The sequence below is a fragment of the Bos indicus genome, chromosome 7 (assembly GCF_029378745.1).
Source record: "Bos indicus isolate NIAB-ARS_2022 breed Sahiwal x Tharparkar chromosome 7, NIAB-ARS_B.indTharparkar_mat_pri_1.0, whole genome shotgun sequence".
NCBI classification, from domain to species: domain Eukaryota; kingdom Metazoa; phylum Chordata; class Mammalia; order Artiodactyla; family Bovidae; genus Bos; species Bos indicus.
The window spans coordinates 62,603,733-62,625,890 of record NC_091766.1 but is presented as its reverse complement, the minus strand read 5'-3'; the positions used below and the strand labels follow the sequence as shown (position 1 = coordinate 62,625,890).

Sequence of the window (22,158 nt, the reverse complement as noted above, 5' to 3'; positions counted from 1 at the left end):
TCTATTTTTCAGAATAACTGACATTCTCTTGGAAATAGCCAATTACAGCTAGACTCTAAGCTCTATGAAGGCAGAGACTATGTCCAGGCTCATCCCAGCATAAACACCATCAATAGCAGGTGTTGAAAAAATCGGTTGTTGAATGACTGAATGAGTTGTTAGACACGTTGATCATTTACTAAATCACAGCAGGACATAATTGGAGGGATCCTTGAGATCTTTTAGCCTGATTTCTCCCATTTTACAGAGAAAGAACCCAAGGCAAGGGAACTTCCTGTGAGACAGTACTGAGTGAGAATTAGATCCCAGGCCTCCTGCCCTGAATCCTGGGTTCACTTTATAATACCAGAGCTTCTCAAGGTGGGACACAGACCACTTTCTGTCCTGAAGATTATTTTTTGCATGAAACTACACTGAATCCACAGAGTAAATAAACTAATTTCCTTTAAATATTTTTCCAAGCCTTCTGATCATGCAAAGGAGAAAGTCATGGTTTGGAGCTAGTAAATTGCTAACACCACTCACTTGCTAATAATCTTTTTTATTTTTATTTTTTAACAACAAGGGAGCCCATGTTAGGATCAGAACCTTCACAAGAAACAGAAACAATTTAGTTTAATTCAATATTGTTATCTAAATGTTTTGTGGGAAGTTTCAAGCAGAATTCAAAACAAAGAGAATAATATTATTAACCTTCTAAGTACTCAGCATCCAGCTCTAATCATTATCAAGAGTTCATCAAACTTGTTTACATACCCAGCTCCATCACACACTTTTTCTTATGAGTATTTAAAAACAAATCTTGTATTTACATTATACCATTACAACCATAAATATTTCAGTATGTAAAGCTAATAGATAAGAACTTTCTTTTTGGTGGAGCCACAATTCCCTCATCTCACCTAACACAATTGAAAGTAATTCCTTAGTATATATAGGAATAAAACTACCATATGACCCAGCAATCCCACTACTGGGCATATACCATGAGAAAACCATAATTGAAAAAAACACATATACTCCAATGTTCATTGCAGTACTGTTTACAATAGCCAGGACACGGAAGGAACTTAGATGTACATCAACAGGTGAATGGATAAAGAAGTTGTGGGTACATACAATGGAATTTGTTATATATACATTGGAATATCACTCAGCCATTAAAAGGAACAAATCTTAGTCAGTTCTAATCAGATGGATGAATCTAGAGCCTGTTATACAGAGTGAAGTAAGTCAGAAAGAGAAAAACAAATATGTTAATGCATATATATGGAATCTAGAAAAATGGTACTGAGGAATCTGTTTGCAGGGCAGGAATAGAGACTCAAACCTAGAGAACTGACCCACGACACAGCAGGGGCAGGAGAGAGTGCCCCAGGGCAGGAGAGAGTGCCCCTGGGACGAACTGGGCTCTGGGATGAACTGAGAGATCAGCACTGAAATACGTACATTATCATATGCTAAACAGAGAGCCAGTGGGGATGTGCTCGAAGCAGTGCTCTGTGACAACCTAGAGGGGTGGGATGCGATGGGAGGTGGGAGGGGGGATGAAGAGGGAGGGGACATATGTATACCTATGACTGATTCATACTGATGTATGGGAGAGACCAAAACAACAATTGTAAAGCAGTCCCAGTGAAAATAAATAAAATTAAAAAAAAAAAGTAATTTCTTATTATCGTTCAATACCCAGTCTGTGTTCAAATTTTCCAGATTATCTTAAAAATCTTTATTTCTATTTGGCTGATTTGAATCAAGATACAAAGAAACCCACACCCTACACTCTTCTTACATCCCATTAATCTATTGTAGTTCCTACCCCCACCGACCTTTTTTACACCATTTATTGAAGAAACCATTTCATTTGTCCTGCAGAATTTCTCACATTCTGGTATGGCTGGTTGGATTCTCACAGTGTTTCTAAATATTCTCCTCTAATCCTTTATTTCCTGAAAACCGGTGGTTTGATTCAGACACAGATTGATACGAGAATGGCCCCTGAGGAACAGAATATTAAAATGAGTTTTTAAAATTGGTTCTCTAGTCTGGCTGGATTTTAAGGCACTAATGACCTGTTTTCAGTCCTAAAGGGGATACTTGCAGTCCATGGCAAATGGTGGCACTATTAGCTGGCATTTCCCTGCCAATGGAGGGAACACGGGTTCGATCCCTGGTTGGGGAAGATCCCACATGCCTTGGGGCAACTAAGGCCATGTGCTAAAACTGCCCACACTTTAGGGCTGGCAAGTGGCAGCCTCTGAACCCACGTACAGCAACCACTGAAGCCCACACGTCTAGAGCCTGTGCACTGCAACAAGAGAAGCCAAAACACTGAGAAGCCCGAGCACCACAACAAACAGAAAGCCCTGCTCACTGCCACTAGAGAAAGCCCCGACACAGCAACAAAGAACCAGGGCAGCCATAAACAAACAAACTGTCAGCCACAGATTCTCATAACCAAGTACCCAGAGAAGCCAAGGCTCTAAGTGATCAAGTATTTGCTGTCATAGAGCATCTTACTGAAATGAAGGAGGATGATGCAGCTGATTGGCTGCTTCTAAGGGTGCTGGCAAAGACAAGGAAAGAAAAGTGATAAGCTCAGGGCTCTGAATGCCCAGCATTTTCATTTTTTATTTTTAAAAAATTTATCTCTTAGGCTCCAAATGCTAAGTGCTAACGGTATCAATATGATTCCTCTACCACATATAATTTCTTTACCTACTGTATCCAGATAATAATATCTGGATAATATTAATACGAAAAGTAAGTCTATGGAATACATCTTTCCCCCCTTCCAGATATAATGAGTATATATCTCATTAAGGGTGAACAGCCAAAATACTATTAAATTTACTTGAAATAATGATTCTTAGGATGGTTATGCTACCAACTTGATATACAATGAGGTTCAGTTGTTCCTGTATCTTTTTCTTTTTAGATTTACTTATCTCTTTGATATAATTAAGCATTTTAAATTAGGGCTTCCCAGGTGGCACAGTGGTAAAGAATCCTTCTGCCAGTGCAAAAGATATAGGAGACACAGGTTTGATCCCTGGGTCGGGAAGATCCCCTGGAGAAGGAAATGACAACCCACCCCAGTATTCTTGCTTGGAAATTCCATGGGCAGAGGAGTCTGGCAGAGTACAGTCCATAGGGTCAAAAAGAGCTGGATACGACTGAGCATGCATGCACAGCACATTTTAAATTATGTAAAACATTTCATAGTTCCAAAGTTAGAATTCTATAACAAGGTATATTCAGAAAGCTAGCTTTTGCCTTTTTCTCTCTCCTTAAGGAAAACATTTCTGTTAAGTTTTGGTTTATCTTTCATTCATTTCTCTTTGAAAATATAAGCAAACACATATACACGTTTTTATTTGTCTCTTGCACTCTAAACACTGTTTAGCACCTTGTTGTTTTGTTGTTGTTGTTGTTTTAACCTAATATGTCCTGGAGCTTGTTTTATAGCTGCTACTGCTACTGCTACTAAGTCGCTTCAGTAGTGTCCGACTCTGTGCGACTCCATAGACGGCAGCCCAACAGGCTCTCCCATCCCTGGGATTCTCCAGGCAAGAATACTGGAGTGGGTTGCCATTTCCTTCTCCAATGCATGGAAGTGAAAAGTGAAAGTGAAGTTGCTCAGTCGTGTCCGACTCCTGGCGACTCCATGGACTGCAGCCTACCAGGCTCCTCCATCCATGGGATTTTCCAGGCAAGAGTACTGGAGTGGGGTGCCATTGCCTTCTCCGTGTTTTATAGCATTATATAGAAATTACCAGGGACTTTCCTGGCAGTCCACTGTTTAAGACTCTATGTTTCCAATGCAGGAGGCTCTGGCTTGATCCCTGGTCAGGGAACTACTGTCCCACATGCCAGGCAGCGTGGTCAAAAAAAAAAAAAGAAAAAAAAAAATGTTCCTCATTCCTTTTTAGACTGAGTTAGAATTTGACATCATCATTTTCTTAGCACTGTGTCAATTGCTTTCTGTGTATGACAAGTTTATCAGTCAGGTTCCTGGCAGGAAACAGATGGCACTTTCAAAATGGGTAATCTGAGAATTTAATCAAGGGGCTATTTATACAGATGTGGGCCCATGTAGGTAAGCCACAGAGACGGTGCAAGTCCCCAGGGCCAGCAATAGCTTGAGGCCTGAGGAGGTGATGGGAAAGATGGTTACAAGAACAAGAAGGGGGCCTTGGATGAGAGCTGGGCCCCTGGGTTGAGGGACAGAGTCAGTTTGCTGTGATCCCCCAGGGAAGGAGCTGGGGGAAATCAACACACCAACCTCATTCTTCCTGCTCTTCCCAGTTTCCTACTGTGCTCCCCACTGGCCCCTCCCAAGTGGAAACAGGCCACTGAGGTGTGCAGATGCGGAAGGCTGGGGAATGGATCTCAGGGGCAAGCAGGACACAGCTGGCACAGCCAGGGATACATTTCCATTTAAGTTTTATAAGCTCTCATTTAAATGAATTGCATTTGGGACTTCCCTGGTGGTCCAGTGACTGAGACTCCCAAAGCAGGGGGCCTGGGTTCCATCCTTGGTCAGGGAACTAGATCCCACGTGCCATAACTAAGAGTTCGAATGTTGAAACTAAAGATCCTGCATGCAGGAACTAAGACCCGACACAGTCAAATAAATAAAAATCTATATTAAAAAATTAAATGGATCTAAGCTTTAAGCTTAAAGCTCAACATTCAGAAAACGAAGATCCAGTCCCATCGCTTCATGGGAAATAGATGGGGAAACAGTGGAAACAGTGTCAGACTTTATTTTTCTGGGCTTCAAAATCACTGCAGATGGTGACTGCAGCCATGAAATTAAAAGACGCTTACTCCTTGGAAGGAAAGTTATGACCAACCTAGATAGCATATTCAAAAGCAGAGGCATTACTTTGCCAACAAAGGTTCATCTAGTCAAGGTTATGGTTTTTCCTGTGGTCATGTATGGATGTGAGAGTTGGACTGTGAAGAAGGCTGAGTGCCAAAGAATTGATGCTTTTGAACTGTGGTGTTGGAGAAGACTCTTGAGAGTCCCTTGGACTGCAAGGAGATCCAACCAGTCCATTCTGAAGGAGATCAGCCCTGGGTGTTCTTTGGAAGGAATGATGCTAAAGCTGAAACTCCAGTACTTTGGCCACCTCATGTGAAGAGTTGACTCATTGGAAAAGACTCTGATGCTGGGAGGGATTGGGGGCAAGAGGAGAAGGGGACGACAGAGGATGAGATGGCTGGATGGCATCACTGACCCGAAGGACGTGAGTCTCAGTGAACTCTGGGAATCGGTGATGGACAGGGAGGCCTGGCCTGCTGCGATTCATGGGGTCGCAAAGAGTCGGACATGACTGAGCGACTGATCTGATCTGATCTGAAGCTTTAAAAAATAAGCTTAAATAAAGCAAATAAGAGGATAGGTTTCAGGAGGACACCACAAGGGTGGTGAAAGTGGTGCCTTATGCCTGAATCTGGAAAACCCTGGTCAGGATGACCCACTGTCCCCCTCTCCCTACCCCCCATCCCCCATCCCCATATTTTAAGAGATAACCTCCTCTCTCCTGGCCATCCCTGGCTGCCTCTCTCTGGACCTTTGAGAGTTGCTGAGAAACATTAGGGGAAATGATGCTTTTCATCAGAGAGGAGAGGCCCTGGGAGGTCACGGGTGAAGGGCTCTGAGAGCTCCTGAAGTGGATCCCTACCCCCAACCCCCACACCCAACTCTCGCCCATCCCTTCCCCCCCACCCTCCGGCCTTCCCCACTTTCTCTTTCCTGTCCCATCCCCACCCCTACTCCAGATCCGCTCCCTTGGCTGCTCTCCCTGGGAGCACAGGGCCTTCTTTCTTATCCTCTGACCAGCTGAGCTGTTGAGGGAAGATGGATGCTGCGTGTCCTTGGGGCTGAAACTCTAGGTTGGAAACCGGAGAAGGACCAGAGAGGGTGGAAGAATCCCTACCTGTATTCAGTCCAAGCCCCACCTGGCTCAGGGTTACAGCCTGAGGGCTGAGTGTGGACCTCAGAGAAGACCTCTCTAAGGACAGGGAGCCAGAAAGCTGTATGAGTCTGGGGCGGACGAGACGTAAGAGACCATTGTAAATGGAATCAGCCCTCTTGCTTTATCTTTACCCTCCTCCTTTTGGTATAATCCCATTCACTCAAATGAGTGACGGAGCGCCCCCTCTGGGTGGGGCGCAGTGCAAACGCTGGGGCACAATGAACAAGGCTTCATTCCCTGGCCCAGGAAACAGCAGAGGGCGGAGGAGAGATGAAAAAACAACTACACAGCCTGTAGGGGAGGTACCTAACCCAGTTCTCTGGAATCAGAGAAGCTTTCCAGAGGAAGCCATGTCTAGGCTGAGCATTAATGGAGGGTAAGAATGAGAAGTTCAAGTCCATAGAGAACTTGGTGGGGAGAAGAGGATACACAAAGGCAGCCATAGGTTCAAGAGATCCTGGTGGCCCGCAGCAGTTACTGTGGGTCAGTTTATTAGAATGTGTGTTGTGTTGGGTGGGGAGGAACGGTATAGGAAGTGTTGAGAGATGAGGCTGGAGGGTAGGCAGGGGCCAGGCTATGCAGGGACCCAACCTGCCTTAAGGAGTTTGAAGGGTATTCTGTGGGGAAGGAAGTGTTTTTGTAGGGCAGTGACATCATCAGATTCGTGTTCAAGAGTCTCTTCATGGTACTTTAGAGCTAGCTCTCAACTGTGCTTCCACATTTCCATCCTCACTGTTAATCCCTGGACCCTTGCAACAGCATGCTCTCCTCCTGAATCCCCAGCACATTGTATCTCTACTCTACACTTGAATCTAACAGAATATCCAATTTTAAAATGCATAGGGACTTCCCTGGTGGTCCAAGGGTATCCAGTGTAGGGGGCGTGGATTTGATCCCTGGTCGGGGAACTAAGATTCCCACATGCCTCATAATGTAGCCAAAAAATAAATAAATAAAATTTAAAAAAAATCAACACGTGTATACCTGTGGCGGATTCATGTTGATGTATGGCAAAACCAATACAATATTGTAAAGTAATTAACCTCCAATTAAAATAAATAAATTTATATTTAAAAAAAATCAAACCAAGTTTCAGTGAGCCTTAAGATTTATTAGTGTAAATTTCTTTAAAATTGTATCACTATTCCTTAAACCTAATCGTTGCACCTACTAAGACTGATTTTCTAAAAATTGTGATTAAAAAAACACAAAATTCATGTGGGGAATTCTTGAAAAAGGAAAAACCATCTCTGTTGAAGAAATGTAGGCGTTGTGTGAAACACAAGTGCTGTACCAGTGACCAAGACATGCAAGAGCCCTGTTCATGCAACACTTAGATTCTGGGGGAGAGGGAGATAGAGAACAAGCCCATGAAAAAGCACAGGTGAATTTATCTTGTGATAAGGAAGAAAATCCCCCCAGGGTGGATGACAGAGTGACTGGAGATTAGGGGTGGGTTGTTGCTGTTCAGTAGCTCAGTAGTGCCCGACTTTTTCAACCCCATGGACTGCAGCACACCAGGCTTCCCTGACCTTCACTATTTCCTGGAGTTTGTTCAAACTCATGTCCATTGAGTCAATGATACCACCCATCCATGAGATTAGGTGGTTAGTGAAGGCTTCTCTCAGGAATTCACTAAGCTGAGATCAGATGGCTGGAGGTAGTGTGTCCAGGGTTGTTATGGCAGTTCTTTGGTCATCAGACCCCAGGCTCTTTTTTTCGTCTCCATCCCCTTAGCTAATGGCTTCCATTCTTGAGGTAATTTTGTGGTCCAATATAGCTGCTGGTGCTCCAGCCATTATGCCTTCATTCCAGGCAGCAAGAAGAAAGAAGGAAGAAAAGGCGAAAAGGTGGACTTCTGCATGCCAAATCTAAGTATGACTTCAAATAACAACTGTCCTTTGGAGTCCTTTTTCATCCCACCAAGAATGAGTGTCTACCTCATGATAGGACTTCACTACTTTGGGAAGGAGAAGGGATGAACAGGGCCAGCAAGTCTACTCTACATGCCAGTAGGGATCTGAGGAGAGAGCCCATGTTAAAAGCCTGCTGAGGACATTATACATATGACATTTGGATTGAGCCACAAGAAGAGCTGCCTCTAGGATGTATGTGGCCTTGGGCAAATTTGCAGTGGGCGGGCAGGGTAGAGCCCCTATCTGTATAATTTGATATTTTAAAAGAGAGATGGACTACCCAGCTGAGTCAGATTCCTGAAAGGATCCTTCTCAAGTGCCATACATCTCATTAGCTAGAAAATGGCACTGGGGGAGAGAATTCTGCAAGGGTTTCCAGCAGGGAAGGGACAGAGTGATGAGCATTTTAAAAGAGCCATTCTAGTTGCTGTGTGGAAAATGGGAAAGTGGTGAGGCTAGAATGGAAAAAACATCAAAGAAGGAGTCATTGACTTGGCTCCTCCTCCTGATGATATTCAAATTAACCATGTGATCTTGAACAAGTCTCTCCTCCTGCCTGGGCCTGAGTTATCTCCTTTCATGAACTGGGTTGAACGTGACAGGCCCTCGGTCTGCTTCTCCTTATAAGGCTGATGTACCAGAGGTGGTTGCCTGTGGGCCTGGCAGCTCTCAGGGCACATTCCATGCCCTGGAGAAGCATCTCTGGGAGGCTCCCCCATCCTCTATCTCCTGGACCCCACAACGTCTCTGAAAGGTGCCTCCCTTCAGGCCTGGGTGCCCAGGTTCTGGGAGGAGGGAGGAGGCCTGGCCGCAGCTCCTGATTGTCTCTCAACCGGCCCTGGATCTGTTTGTTCCTGCTCATCTCTCTCCTCCATGTCTGCCTCTTCTCTGCTTCTTCTGGCTCCCTGCCTGCCTCCCACACAGACTTCTGACAGCCCCACACCCAGCCCAAAAGGGCTCCAGGCTCAGTGAGCACAGGAGCAGGTGTGAACCGTTCTTGATCCTGCCTCACGGCCTCCCATCAAGTCTCACTTGCCCTACCTGTGCTGCTCTTACTGCCAGCCATCTCTCTTTGGTGGTTCCTTTTTCTCTCTCAGTGTCTTTTGGCCTTGCCCTCTGTGTCTATTTTAAAAGCACCCAACAACAGGCAATTATATGTCCATAAAAAATGCACTAGGGAAGTAATAAGTTGGTATAAAGTACCGCTCACCTCCGTTTCCGCTCAATCCATCCCCTCTCCAGAAGCTACCACTATTTATGGTTTTGTGCGTATGCATGGCTGACCCTGTGCTCTGTTATTAGCTCTCCTCTCTCTCTCCTTCTCTCTCTCTGACTTTGTGTATGAGTTTGACTGGGTCTCAGTTCCTCTGCCTTGATCTCTTTTTTCTTTTGGCCATGCCACGAGGCTTGCAGGATCTTGGTTTCCCAACCAGGGGCTGAACCTGGGCCCTGGCAGACAAAGTACTGAGTCCTAACCACTGGACCACCAGAGAAGTCTCATCTCTGCCTTTAGCTCTTTCTGTTTCTCTGTGTTGCTTTTTCCTGCTGATTTCTCAGTGCATCTCTCTCTCTCTTTCCCTTTCTCTCTCTTCCTCTCACTCTTTCCTTATCTGCCTCATTCTATTTTTTGCTTCTCCTGTCAAAACCAGTTTGTTTTTTCTTAAGTTATAAACTTTCATAAAAATAAAAAATGGGCACATGTCAATGATTTATTTAACCTGTTCATGAGGGAATAGCAGGGTGGTAAAGCTGATTCCAGGAGAGTTCAAAGAGAGATCATGTCTACATGGGCACTGAAGGAAAGCTGGAGAGTCTGCTAGGTCATATACAAAACTGGTTAATGTCCTACAAGGCCTTAAAACTCCAGCCTCTGGGGTTCTTCCTTCAACTGGACAGAAATCTATGGATTAATATGTAACTTCACAGCCAGGCCCCCTAATCAATAGTAAACAAGTCAAACAACAGTACATCTCCTAGAGAAGGTGGTCCCTGGATGGGTGTGTTAGTCCAGGCTTTAGTCTAACATCAAGAGGACATGCAGTCACCCTCTGGTCTTATTGCTGAGTTTTGGGTCGATTTCTCCACATTTGTTTCTCTGTGGGTGCCTTTTCCCCTCTCTCCTCACTTCTGCTTCTCTCTTAATCATGGCATGCTCGGTCAATGTCTTTCTCTTCTCTGTCTGAGCCTGTTCCTCTGTCTTTCTTGGACTCTGTCCCTCTGTCTGGATCTCACAAACTCATCTTAATCGCCTTGACCTGGGAGTTAGCCACGTTGTGCCAGCAGCTGCACAGGAGTTGCAGGGAAGGGACAGAGCAGCCATGCCCCTGCCACTCTGTCTGAATTTCTCTTTAGCCTTGGAAGGACATCAGATGGAAATTCTGAGCCCCTGGAGCAGAGGAGCTGAGGGTGTGGGACGTGGCAGGAGAAGGGAGGGCTGGCCAGCTGCTGTGGGCTGGAGCGAGCTCCTGGCTTCAGCTGGCTGGGGCGGGGATGATTTCACACCACAAAAATGTCTGAATCAGGAGAATAATCCAACTTGGGATAAGGCTGGGAAGTGGGCCATTTAGTGGGGGAGGGCAGGGTGTGGAGATCTCGGTGTTGGGACCGGGGGCCAAGATGGGTGGCTGGCTCTGACTACTCATAGCTCTGGGGTGGGGCCCTTACGGTTCTGGGGTTTCAGGAAAGAAATGATTACTTCTCCCACATTGCAAGTCAAAGGGCAAAGTCTGGCCTCCTGAGAGATAGCAGGGCAGACTCAGGGTTGCCACCCTGGAGAATCACAAGGCTCCACTAGAAAACCTGAGAGGGGAGGGAGAGACACAGGAAACAGTAGAGAAAGAGAAGAGGAAACACTGAACTGAAAGTCTTCAAGGCCTTGAATTAAATGACATAGTGCTTTTCAAGAGTTATTTAGCTGCAGAACCCGATTAAAATATCCCAACAACAGCTGCCTTGGTGGGGGGGAGTGTCTAAGGAGAGAATCTGAGCCCCCTCACCTTGATCCTCATCCCCCACCATTTGGAAATTGTGACCTAACCCGACAGCCTCATTTTACAAATGAGCCAAATGCCCAGAGAAGGGAGATGACTTGCCTAAGTTATTTATGGAGTGAGGAACTCGGGCCCCTTGATGCCTGGTCCACTACTCTCTTCAAAAAGATGGGAAGGGACTACATGGTGGTCCAGTGGCTAAGCCTCTGCACTCCCAAAGCAGGGGAATGGGATCCCACATGCTGCAGCCAAGACTTGGTGCAGCCAAATAAATAAAGAAAGAAAGAAATGAGAAGAACAGAAAAAGAAAGTCAGTTCAGTCACTCAGTTGTGTCCGACTCTTTGTGACCCCATGAACCGCAGCACGCCAGGCCTCCCTGTCCCTCACCAACTCCTGGAGTCCACCCAAACCCATGTCCATCGAGTCAGTGATACCATCCAACCATCTCATCTTCTGTCGTCCCCTTCCCCTCCTGCCCTCAATCTTTCCCAGCATCAGGGTCTTTTCAAATGAGTCAGGTCTTTGCATCAGGTGGCCAAAGAATGGGAGTTTCAGCTTCAACATCAGTCCTTCCAATGAACACCCAGGACTGATCTCCTTTAGGATGGACTGGTTGGATCTCCTTGAAGTCCAAGGGACTCTCAAGAGTCTTCTCCAACACCACAGTGCAAAAGCATCAATTCTTTGGCGCTCAGCTTTCTTCACAGTCCAACTCTCACATCCATACATGACCACTGGAAAAATCATAGCCAAGAAATGTCTCTGCTTTTTAATATGCTATCCGGGTTGGTCATAACTTTCCTTCCAAGGAGTAAGTGTCTTTTAATTTCATGGTTGCAGTCACCATCTGCAGTGATTTTGGAGCCCCCAAAAATAAAGTCATCCACTGTTTCCACTGTTTACCCATCTATTTCCCATGAAGTGATGGGATCAGATGCCATGATCTTAGTTTTCCAAATGTTGAGCTTTAAGCCAACTTTTTCACTCTCCTCTTTCACTTTCATCAAGAGGCTCTTTAGTTCTTCTTCACTTTCTGCCATAAGGGTGGTGTCATCTGCATATCTGAGGTTATTAATATTTCTCCTGGCAACCTTGATTCCTCCAGCCCAGCGTTTCTCATGATGTACTCTGCATATGAATCAAATAAGCAGGGTGACAATATACAGCCTTGACGTACTCCTTTCCCTATTTGGAACCAGTCCGTTGTTCCATGTCCAGTTCTAACTGTTGCTTCTGACCTGCATATAGGTTTCTCAAGAGGCAGATCAGGTGGTCTGGTATTCCCATCTCTTTCAGAATTTTCCACAGTTGATTGTGATCCACACAGTCAAAGGCTTTGGCATAATCAATAAAGCAGAAATAGATATTCTTCTGTAACTCTCTTGCTTTTTCGATGATCCATCAGATGTTGGCAATTTGATCTCTGGTTCCTCTGTCTTTTCTAAAACCAGCTTGAACACCTGGAAGTTCATGGTTCATGTATTGCTGAAGCCTGGCTTGGAGAATTTTAAGCATTACTTTATTAGCATGTGAGATGAGTGCAATTGTGTGGTAGTTTGAACATTTTTTGGCATTGCCTTTCTTTGGGATTGGAAAGAAAACTGACCTCTTCCAGTCCTGTGGCTACTGCTGAGTTTTCCAAATTTGTTGGCATATTGAGTGCAGCACTTTCACAGCATCATCTTTCAGGATTTGAAATAGCTCAACTGGAATTGCATCACCTCCACTAGCTTTGTTCATAGTGATGCTTCCTAAGGCCCACTTGACTTCACATTCCAGGATGTCTGGCTCTAGGTGAGTGATCACACCATCGTGATTATCTTGGTCGTGAAGATCTTTTTTGTACAGTTCTTCTGTGTATTCTTGCCACCTCTTCTTAATATCTTCTGCTTCTATTAGGTCCATACCATTTCTGTCCTTTATTGAGCCCATCTTTGCATGAAATGTTCCCTTGGTATCTCTGATTTTCTTGAAGTGATCTGTAGTCTTTTCGATTCTATTGTTTTCCTCTATTTCTTTGCATTGATCACTGAGGAAGGCTTTCTTATCTCTCCTTGCTATTCTTTGGAACTCTGCATTCAAATGGGTATATCTTTCTTTTTCTCCTTTGCTTTTTGCTTCCCTTCTTTTCACAGCTATTTGTAAGGCCTCCTCAGACAGCCATTTTGCTTTTTTGCATTCCTTTTTCTTGGGGATAGTCTTGATTCCTATCTCCTGTACAATGTCACGAACCTTCATCCATAGTTCATCAGGCACTCTGTCTATCAGATCTAGTCCCTTAAATCTATTTCTCACTCCACTGTATAGTCATAAGGGATTTGAAAAAGAAAGGGTTCAGATTAAAAAAAGGAAGATGGGAAATGAGAAGATGGAGAAGAGGAAGAGAAAAGCAGAGAGAAGGAAGCACAAGGCTAGGTCTCTCTAAAGTTTTCATAACCAGAAAGTAAGACATTGGTCTTTCTCCCAGAAGGATACAGAAGAGGGACCTTTGGGAAAGGTGAACCAGCCTCAGCTCCCATCAATAAAGCTGCCAGACTGGTGGCTGATAAGAGATACCTCCAGCAGATGGATTTTGTTTGAAGGAGAAAATATTTAAAAAGGGGGTAAGGGATCTGAGAATGGCAACCCACTCCAGTACTCTTGCCTGAGTCGGACATGACTGAGTGACTTCACTTCCATTTTTAATTTCATGCATTGGAGAAGGAAATGGCAACCCACTCCAGTGTTCTTGCCTGGAGAATCCCAGGGACGGGGGAGCCTGGTGGGCTGCCGTCTATGGGGTCGCACAGAGTCGGATACGACTGAAGTGACTTAGCAGCAGCAGCAAGGGATCTGAGAGTCTCTGGGTGGGGCATGTTCTCTCCAAGTTGAGCAAGCCCCTCCCCCACCCCCGGCTAGATCCAGCACTTTGTCTAGAGGAACTTCTCAAACCTGTCACCTGCCTGCTCCCAAAGATGATGACCCTGTCTCCCTGGTAACACTGGTTTCTTCTCCAGGGATGTACCTGGCAGGTGGATGGAGCCCCTTCCTCATGGCTACCTACCTGGGGTGAAGAGACTTCAAGCTTCTGCGGAGTGGGTCTGACATTGTCCAGGGCTCACATTTGGCTCATGGAGCTCTTTCCTTTCCCACGGGGCTGGGTACAGCTTGTGAGTTTGTGATACTCTGTGTCTTGGGACAGATTGCTCTCGCTCTCTCTCTTTGCTCATTTTTTTCTTCACCGGTAAAGCCAGTGGGCTAAAAATAAACTCGTGCATTTCAATTTTTTTATTAAGTAATGAAATCTTAGGCAATAGCCTGATACGTCAGACAGGTAAAAGTAGTTATGCTCTAGGTAACTAATAAGGACCCGCTGTGTAGCACAAGGAACTCTACTCAGTACTCTATAACGGCCTATATGGGAAAAGAATCTAAAAAAAAAAAAAAAATGTACATATGTTTATATACAACTGATTCACTTTGCTGTACACCTAAAACCAACACAACACTGTAAATCAACTATACTCCAATAATTTTTTTTTTTAATGTAGTTCTGCTCTGGTCGAAGGCAGAAATGGACTGGGAATCTGGAGATCTGCCCTTTTGGCTTTCTTTCTGTCTCCTTAAGGCTCCTCTATGAAACTCCCATAGCAGCCTGTGTGAACGTCACTGGTGTGGAAAGTCTCGAAGATTCATTACAAGAAGCTGCTGTCTGAGAACTGAAGCCAGGAGTGGGGAGAGATGACCTACTGGATCAGCCCCAGAAGAGAGTGAGTCTGCCAGGCAATGGTGGGGGAAAAGAGACTTGGAGACAGGGGTAAGGGGTTAATTGGTAATTGGTTAATCCAGATCTCCTTTCTGTGTCCCCATCTCCTGAGACCCAGAAAAGAAGGATGGAGGCTCTAGGCTGTCCCCCAGGTCAGCTGAGTCACAGCACCGGTTGCCACGTCGCTGGGCTGGTGGGGCCGTCATTACCCCTGGGTCCACAGCTGCTAAAACTGAAGAGAGGCTTGGTTTTCTGGCCACGTCAGGGAACATGTAAGATCTGCCACGTTGCGGACTGGGTTATAGGGCTTTCCCCCTCCTTCAGAAAAGATTTCCAGGCGTGTGGGGTTTCAGGAGAAAATTGGTGCCTGCGTGTGAGTGTTCCCTGGACCCAGACCAGCAGCTGGAGTGTTACAGAGCCAGGGATGGGAGGAGGCAGAACTAATCCATCGTCGAGCTCCTCCAACCCCACCCAGGGCTACGGGGAGATAGCTCAGTCCGGACGGAGCCTGGCACCTTCAGTCATGGATACAGGACCTCAAAGACAGAGTAAAAGTCTATGTACTCTGTACACGAATCTTTGACATTTAGAGAGAATTTGTCTACATTTCTGGGCTTCCCTGGTGGTTCAAATGGTAATGAATCCACCTGCAATGCAGGCGGATCAAACCTAGGTTTGATCCCTGGGTCAGGAAGATCCTGTGGAGAAGGAAATGGCCACCCAGTCCAGTATTCTTGCCTGGAGAATCCCATGGACAGAGGAGCCTGGCAGACCACAGGGTCACAGAGTTGGACACAATTGAGCAACTTGATGATGATGTGTCTATACCTCTAGCAGGAGACCTTTCCTCAGCATGCTTTAATAGAGCACTATGCCAAAGAATTCATGAGCTTGGGTCAAGCCCCGGGTCTACCATTCACTGGCCTCATGACCCAGAACAAGTTACTTCACCTTCCTGGACAAGGACATTGGATCCAACAGACATCCCTCAAAGGCATTTTCATGGAAACAGAGTTCTCTGGGACATATTCAGAAGTTCACTGAAAAGAGGGACACATAAAGGTTTTCCCTGGTCAGGGAAATAAGATCCTGAATGCTGAATGGTGCAGCCTAAACAAACAAACAAACAGACCAAAAAAGAGTTTCTTTCCTGCAGAACTTCTCAGAGGCTTTAACACTGTCTTGTGGCTCAGGAATAACCATGAGGAAGGTGGCTGATGCCACACTTCCCAAACTCACTTGAACCCAGGGTCCCCCTTTTTATCTGAGGACTAAGAGTATGTGGACATGCTTTGGGAAATTTTTAATGCTCTAATGATAAGATAGCTCACATTTTTTGATAGTGCAGGATATGAAACAGTGAGCCAAACACACTACATATATAATTTCATTTAATCCTTACAAGATCCTCATAAAGGCAGGGGACTGGGAAGGGGGTGGATTGTACCATTACATTTGAGTAAACTGAGGTTGGAGCTGAAATACTATGCCCCAAGTTTTATTGTTTGTTTGTTTTTTTTTCCTTAATTTTTGGCTGTACCTTGAAGTCTGCGGGATCTTAAATTCCCTGACCAGGGCTTGAAACTTCGCCCCCTGCAGTGGAAATGCAGAGTCTTAACCACTAGACCACCAGGGGAGTCCCTGCCCAGAATTTTAGAGTTAAGTCACTTGCCACAGGATCCAGGCCCAGAGATCTGACTCCAAAGTTGGGCCTTTCAACTTTGCTCTTGTTAACTCACTCTCTGAAACCTACTCTCTCTGAATCTAACACTGACTTTGTACTCAGGAGGGTCAGATGTATAATCATGCTTATTTAATAAGACAAGAAAATCAAGGTGCAGAGAAAAGATACACCACTCGAGGATAGACTACAGGCAGGGTCCTACTAAAGGCAGAACCTAATTGCAACTCAAACACTGTTCATTGGTGGGGGGTGGTGGTTTGTGTCAACTCGAGAGAGTGCAGCCAACATATGATGAATGCTTTGCCACCTCACTGGGGAAGGGGATGCCTCGGTAAGTTCTCCCTTGACCCCAGGTAGAGGCAGCTGGTTAGTAGAAAGATCCTCAGACCAGTTTGGAGTGGTCATTTCAGCTTCACTGGGCCATCTGGGTGACCATGAGCAGAACGTTCTGTCTGCTCAAGCCCTGAATGTGCTGAGTGAATCCTTACTTTTCTACCTGAGGGACTGACTGTGCTGCTCCCTAAGATATGGGAAGAAAAGTCCTTTATAAACTGTTGAGAGCTGATGGGGAATGTGAATTTGCTGGTGGGAGTGCTGAGAGTACAGCGGGTGCTGACATGAAATTCCACCCTCCTCTCCCTTTGGCCTTGCCCTGGTCATTCGCCACTCTGCCCAGGAGACCAACAACCAGAGAACAATGGGCTCTTTGTGCCCTTCAGCCAATGGGAGGCCCGCCCAGGGAAAGATACAGTAACAGGAAGACAGGCTGAGTCAGTCTCCCTCTGCCCGGGCTGTCTTAGTTTGGCAGGCTTGACCTTCAGCCAGATGCACAAATGGTGTGTGTCAGAGTTTTGATACATAATCTTAAGTCCAAAGGGATCAGGTGGCCCAGTCCCTGCCTCCAGAGACTTGGAGCAGCCAGAGTTGGCCTCCACTTGGGCCTGGAGACCAGGGCTCTAAGCCTAGCTTTCTATACTGTGATCTTGGGCTGTACAATCCTCCATTTCCCCAGCCATACAAGGAGGAGTAGGCCTGGATAGAGCTGAAGGGCTCTATCAGCTTTAAACTTTGAAAGACTAACAAAGATTCAGCCTGAGCTCAAAGGATGGGTGGGCTTGGGTCAGATAGGGGAAGGGAGGGAGCCTCACATGGCACAGGCAGGGTTGTGATTAGGGAAGCAACAGAGAGCTGGGGTCTGGAGTTAAGCTACTTGTGTAGATTTCTAGCTTTACAACAGTGGGACTTTGAGCAAGCTATTTAATTCTCTGAACCTTTCTTTCCTCATCTCTGGAATGGGAACAGTAATTGCACCTCCATGCATGCATGTTAAGTCACTTCAGTCGTTTCTGACTCTGCAAGCCCATGGACTATAGTCTGCTAGGATCCTCAGTCCATGAGATTCTCCAGGTAAGAATACTGGAGTGGGTTGTCTTTTCCTCCTCCAGGGGATCTTCCCAACCCAGGGACTGAACCCGAGTCTTCTGCATCTTCTACATTGGCAGGTGGGTTCTTTACCACTAATGCCACCTGGGAAGCAATTGTACCTCCCTATGGTAGACAAAATAATACCCACTCTCCTCCAGAAAGTCCATGTTCTTATTCCTGTAACTATAAATATGGCCAAAGGGACCAACTTTGCAGATGAAGTTAGGCCTTGGAGATGGGAAGATTATCCTAGATTATCCGGGTGAGCTCAATGTAATCACAAGAGTCTCTATAAGAGGGAGGTGAGAGGGTCAAAGTCAGTAAAAGGAGATGCAACACAGGAAACAGAGGTTGGAAAGATGTGCTTGGAGGATGGAGAACAGGCCACAGGTGAAGCAAGGCAGCTGGCCTCTAGAAGCTGAAAAAGGCAAGGACACAGATTCTCCCCTCAGGCCTTCAGAAGGAACACAGCCCTGCCAAGACCTTGATTTTAGGACCTCTGATCTCCAGAAATGTAAAGTCATAAATGTGTGTTTTAAGTCCCCAAGTTTGGGATAATTTATTATAGCAATAATGGAAAACTAATATCCTAGCTAAGTGTGTATATTAAGGGAAGTTTAAAAGAGCTAATGAACATAAGTGTTTTGCCCAGTGTCTGCTGAGAAAGATTGGAAATTGTCATCTCTCTTTCTAGTTTACTCATAATTGTTCCAAGGGGAGCTGGTCTCCCCGAGGCCCTCAAGTTCCCACATACAAAACTTTTTTTTTTTTTGCTCGCAAGGCCCACTCAGGATTTATGGCCTTGGAGCTCTGAACCACTGAGATGCTGACACTGCTTCTGATGTGAGGCCTGAGGGGACGTTTCTTGGCACTGCTTCTATTTACTTAACTTTCTGCTTGGTTGCCTTCCTTCTTGCTAGAAGCCAAATTGACAGTCTCCCCGTCTGTTTCCAGAGCTTGGACCTCTCGCTTCCTCTCTAGGTAGTTCTGCTCGTACCTGCTAACACCGGTGGCCCACCCGACCCCAGTTCAGCTCCCAGAGATGGTCCATCATGTGGTCCAGGAGACAGAAGCTCTGGAGTTACGAGCAGAAGGGTGAGCAGGCTCTCAGTGAGCCTGAGATTCGGTCTCTGAGCCAGGGCTCAGGAGACCTGGTTTGGAGTCCCATCTCCACTGAGGGACTGTGGCCTCAGTTTCTCTATATCTACAGCCTAGGTTCTAATTCCCTATTTCTCCAATTCCTTCACAGGATGGCTCTGTCATTCACTGAGAAAGGAGATGAGGAACAGGGATGAAGCAGAGGAAGAGGAAGGAGAGGAGGATGAGGAAGGCCATGAGGAGAAGGGAAATCTCTGATCTATAATTTTAGCCACATTTTCAGTCACTTGAAGAAGTCAGGGTCTTGGCACTTATTCTCCCCTTGCCTGGAACACTCCTCCCCCAGCCCTTCTCACTGACTCATCATTCATTTTTTCCCCAAAATTGACCTCCTCCAAAGGCCTACCCTGACCACCCTATCAGTAAATAATTCTCCCATTACCTTCTCAAGTCATCCTGTTTAGTTCATTCATAGGACTGATCACAACCTGAAACTTTATTTATCACCTGCCTCTAGCTGTTAGAATGTAAAAGGCATGAAGACAGCCTTGGCCCTACTTATGGATACAGCCTCTGTGGAGTGGAATCCATGAATGAGTGATGGAGGCAGCTGACGTTCTGGGAGGTATGGGAGCCTGGACACCGTGCACTTGTGGGCACTTGTCCTGGAGTTCTAAAGCTGTGCTGGGTGCTATGTCAAGAAGGGAAGGATCAAGGGAGCAGGGGTGGTACCTAAAGGAGCACAGCGGGTGAGAAGCTGGACGGGGTGATGGGCAGCTGGTAGGGACCCCAAGGGGCTGACTTCTCATTCTGCAAGGTGAAAAGCTGATCCAATCTGATGTGGGGTTAGCAACACACCCGACTAGGGAGATGGGCACCCAGTGGTGGTACAGTCCAGAGCCCACAGACGGCAGAGATGGAGGGGAACTTAGGAGAAGTGGAGTGTAGTAGGTTAAGCACTTGGGCACTGGTGTCCCTTATACCTGGATTTGAATCTCTGATTCAATCATGTACTTGGTGCATGAGCTTGGGCAAATTATGAATCTGAAATTTCACTTTCCACATCTCTAAAATGGGGATAATAGTTCCTATCTCATAAAGGTTAGGTCAGAAAATATGCACCAAGCACTTAGCTCAGTGCTTGGCACATAGAAGGTGTTTAACAAATATTGGCTCTTATGACTACTATGGGGCTTCCCTGGTGGTTCAGACAGTAAAGAATCTGCCTGCAATGCAGGAGACCTGGGTTCAATCCCTGGGTTGGGAAGATCCCCTGGAGAAGAGAATGGCTACCCACTCCAGTATTCTTGCCTGGAGAACCCCATGGACAGAGGAGCCTGGTGGGCTACAGCCCACAGGGTGGCAAAGAGGTGGACACAGCTGAAGCAGCTGAGCACACACAGGACTACCATCATGCTGTCCAGTATACTAACCAAGGAAAAGGCATAGCTCAGACAGGAGCAGGGATGAGCCTGTGTCACTCAGCGACGCAGTGTCAGAGCAGGGCCTGGCACCCAGGACCAGCACCCCTGGCCCAAGTGTACTTCTCTCTCTTCCCTTGGTGGTGGCCAGAGGACCAGCCTTAGTCCTAATGGTCTCCCTCCCTAGGTCCAAGCCATCTTGCTTCAGAGGCTCCTGTCCCCTCAGGGTGCTAGGGAGGACCTAGACAGAAAACCTCCCAAGTTTTCCTCTGAGGAATCCAGGCTCAGGGTCCCCCCACAGAGAGCCCCCAGATGGGATCTTTGTCCCAGAGCTTTGGCCTAGCCCCAGTCAGCTTTCTAGCTCCTGAGCTGAAGGCCTCGTGAGAACTCCAGCCAAACACTGGGAATGGTTCCATCAGCTCACTTTCATCAGAATCATTATCTTAGTTTATGAAGAAAAACACAATGTTTAAGTTAATTTTAGTCCCCATGATCCCTGGGAGCTATAGCAACCAATCCTATAAAAGCACACATCTGTCCACAGTGCAAACAGATATCTGAGGAATCTGCCAGAACCCTGTACTAAACAGCTGAGGCAGAGCTCTTGATCTGTGCAACTGGGAGAGGTCTTGGTGGTCAGCTGGTGCAGAAATACTTTCATGGATTTCTGACTCATCCCTTTCAAAACCTGAAGGAAGCCATGGGCCTTCTCTAATGAAAAATGCACAGACACCCAGACTTTCTCAGGTTCAAGAATCTCCCCCCTCCCTTTTTTTTAACTTTGCATTTTATAGTGGAGTACAGTTGATAACAATGTTATGTTAGTTTCGGGTATACAGCAAAGTGATTCAGTTATACATGTAAGTGTATCTGTTCTTTTTCAAATTCTTTTCCCATTTAGGTTGTTACAGAATATTGAGGAACATTCCCTGTGCTATACAGTAGGTCCTTGTTAGCTATCTGTTTTATATATAGTAGTGTGTCTATGGGAGAAGGTGATGACACCGCACTCCAGGACTCTTGCCTGGAAAATCCCAGGGACGGGGGAGCCTGGTGGGCTGCCATCTGTGGGGTCGCACAGAGTCAGACACGACTGAAGCGACTTAGCAGCAGCAGCAGCAGCAGCAGCAGTGTGTCTATGTCAATTGCAATCTCCCAATTTATGCCCCCCCAACCCTTCCCCACTGCTAACCATAAATTCGTTTTTTAAGTCTCTGAGTCTGTTTTGGTTTTGTATGTAAGGTCATTCGTATGATTCTTTTTAGATTTGCATATAAGCAATATCATATGCTATTTATCTTTTTCTTCCTGACTTTACTGCACCTGAAGACCAGTGAAGACCAGCACTGGGCACTATTGCAGGCTGGAACCCTAGTAAAAGACAGCTTCCACTCTGACGGAGAGCCAGCTTTGTGCTGGCCACTGCTCTAGACTTGGAGCACTGCAGCGGATAAGACACGTGAAGTGCCTGTTCTGTGCTGACCACTGCTCTAGACTTGGAGCGCTGCAGCGGATAAGACACGTGAAGTGCCTGTTCTCAGGCCGTGTCTGTCCAGCACAGGTGACAAATCACTCCTGATCATGACAAGTGCCAGGAAGGACGCAAAGCAGGGCAAGGTGCTGAACTAAGCCTGTGAGAGCCTCTTTTAGGAGCTGACATTAGGACAGAGATCTGAAGGGCAAAAAAACTCCAGGCACAAGAAAATCAGATGGGAGAAAGTTCCCAACAGAGGTGAGAGCAAGTGCAAAGCCCCTGGGGTGGCAATAATGTTTCAATTGTTGAGGAACTGAAAGGAAGCCAGTGAGGATAGAGTAGAGTGAAAAAAGGAGGAGAGTGACAGGAGGAGAGGATGGCAGAGAAGGCAGAGCCCACATCGTGCAGAAATTCATA

General features: G+C 46.1%; 1 protein-coding gene across 1 annotated transcript in view; it reads left to right on the top strand.

The window, feature by feature from the left end:
• Positions 1–14,156, top strand: part of ATOX1 (antioxidant 1 copper chaperone) — a 50,730-nt gene extending 36,574 nt beyond the window's left edge. The window contains exon 4 of the mRNA XM_070793879.1: positions 13,891–14,156. The gene's annotated coding sequence lies outside the window, so the exon portion shown is untranslated. The remainder of the gene's footprint in view (positions 1–13,890) is intronic.
• The last annotated feature ends 8,002 nt before the right edge of the window (positions 14,157–22,158 follow it).